This window comes from Tupaia chinensis, unplaced genomic scaffold (assembly GCF_000334495.1).
Source record: "Tupaia chinensis unplaced genomic scaffold, TupChi_1.0 Scaffold000571_1, whole genome shotgun sequence".
NCBI lineage: Eukaryota > Metazoa > Chordata > Mammalia > Scandentia > Tupaiidae > Tupaia > Tupaia belangeri.
Genome location: NW_006160085.1, coordinates 28,518 through 30,971, shown reverse-complemented (window position 1 = coordinate 30,971; position 2,454 = coordinate 28,518). Strand labels below are relative to the sequence as shown.

Here is a 2,454-nt window from a genome sequence, read left to right as displayed (position 1 = left end):
AAAACAATTCCGGGGCCCAGCCAGTAGCATGATGGTAAAGGTGGCTGAGTCCCACAAAGCTGACCATGTGGGTTGAGGCTTGGACCCAGTGGCTTGATAAAACACATTGGACATGTGTGCATGTGTGCCAAAAATCCTGAAAGGAGGGAAAAGTGGAGAAGGGGTTGCAGTATACCCACTGCAGTATAACCGTTCCCCATGGGGGGTGTGCTTTCTCACTTTGTCTGTCTCTCTGGCAAACACACACACCTTCTAGCAAAAAAAAAAAAGATATACATATGTACATAGAATTATAAAAATGATATACACATGTACATATGTACACTATATACATAGTTTATGTTACACTTATTGTAATAAGGTCTGGATAAACTATATCAAAGGTGTTAACACCCTGTAGGTGTTCAATAAATGATAACCAATTTTTAAAAATTGGTATAAAAAGGTTTCTAAGGTGAATGGGAACCAGCAGTTAGCGTAATGGCTATGTCGTTGGACTCCCATGTAGTCGACCGCGGTTCGCGTCCCGGACCTGGTGGCTTAAAACTCGCGCTGGGCGCGTGTGCGTGCATGCCCAAGATCCCGAGAGGAGAATGGAGGAGAAGGGATTACGGTGTGGCCATCCCCCCTGGAGGGTGATTTCTTGTTTTCTGTTTCTATGTCTCTCTCTGTCTGTCTGGCGAGCACACGCACCCTATAGCAAAAACCTCTCCAAAAAAAAAAAAATGGTTTCTAAGGTGAAGCAGAATGAATATGGTTCTTGTACCAACTTATGGCGTGGTGGTTAGAGTGGTTGGATCCCGAACAGTTGAGGCCAACTGTGCTTGGGAAACATACCAGCCATGTGTATGTGCATGCCCCAAATCCCAAAAAGAAAAATGGAGAAGGGATTGTGACATGATCATCCCCAATGGGTGTGGGTGTGTGTGCTTTCTCTCTTTTTCTCTTTCCAGTAAATGCACATGCCCTCTAGCAAATATAAAAAGAAAAAAAAAAGAAATGTGTCTCTCATTTCGTGTCTATGACTATGGACTCAACAAGGAACTTCCATTCCTTAAAAAAAACAGTGACATAATACTTAAAAACAGTGACATTGGGCCAGCAGGTGGTATGGAGGTTAAGATGCTGGATTCCACACAGATGGCTTTGCAGTTAGAGTGCTAGATCCAGTGACTTAAGACTCATGATGGGTAATAAAGTTAGAAGGATGTAGAAAGGCTGAATATGCCCATAACAATCCAGGAGATAGAATCAGTAATAAATAACCTCTGAACAAAGAAAAACTGTGGTCCTGATGGCTTTACCTCTGAATCCTACAAAACTTTAAAAGAAGAGTTAACCCCCACTCTGCTCAAGTTATTTCTTTTTCTCTTTTTGAAAGGTTTTTGCTATAGGGCACGTACACTTGCCAGAAAGACAGAGACATACAGAAAGATAGAAAGTGAGAAATCACCCCCTGGGGAGGATGGTCACGCTGCAATCCCTTCTCTTCCATTCTCCTCTCAGGATCTTGGGCACGCACGCACAAGCGCCTGGTATGAGTTTAAGCCACCGGGTCCGGGACTTCAACCGCGGTCGGCTACATGGGAGTTCAGTGACATAGCCATTACGCTAACTGGTGGTCCCAAATAAATTATTCTTTAAAAAAAAAAAAAAGAATCATGACGGGTGCATATACATGTGAGCCAAAAATCCAGAGAGAAGAATGGAGGAGAAGCTATTGAAGCATGACCATACCCCTGAGGGGGGGATGATTTCTCTCTCTCTCTGTCTCTAGTGAGTGCATATGCCTTACAGTAAAAACTAAGATGATGAAGGGGAAAAAAAGAAACAGTTGGGACCAGCAGTTGGCGTAATGGCTATGTCGCTGGACTCCCTTGTAGTTGACTGCGGTTTGAGTCCCCGACCCAGTGGCATAAACTCACACTGGGCGCATGTGCATGAGGTCTAAGATCCTAAGAGGAGAATGGAAGAGAGGGGATTGCGGTGTGGCCATCTCCCCTGGGGAGTGATTTCTCGCCTTCTGTCTCTCCTCTCTCTGTCTTTTTGGTGAGCACATGCACCCTATAGCAAAAACCTCTTCAAAAAATAAAAAAAAAGAAAAGAAAAGAGGGACCAGCAGTTGATGTAATGGCTATGTCACTGGACTCCCATGTAGTCGACCCAGTTCGAGTCCCAGATCCAGTGACTTAAACTCTAGCTGGCTACGTGTGTGTGCATGCCCAAGATCCCAAGAGGATAATGGAGGAGAGGGGATTGCAGCATGGCCATCCCCCCAGGAGGTGATTTCTCACTTTCTGTCTCTCTGTCTCTCTCTGTCGTTCTGGTGAGCACATACACCCTATAGCAAAAAAAACTCTCCAAAACAAAAAAGAAAAAAAAAAAAAAAACAGTGAAAACAAAATACAAAAAAAAAAAAAAAAAAAAAACACCAGGGGGGGGGGGGGGGGGGAG

General features: G+C 44.2%; 1 protein-coding gene across 1 annotated transcript in view; it reads right to left on the bottom strand.

Annotated features, from left to right (window-relative positions):
• LOC102477791 (rho-related GTP-binding protein RhoG) overlaps positions 1 to 2,454 on the bottom strand; it is a 16,121-nt gene that overhangs the window by 1,509 nt on the left and 12,158 nt on the right. The window lies entirely within an intron of this gene.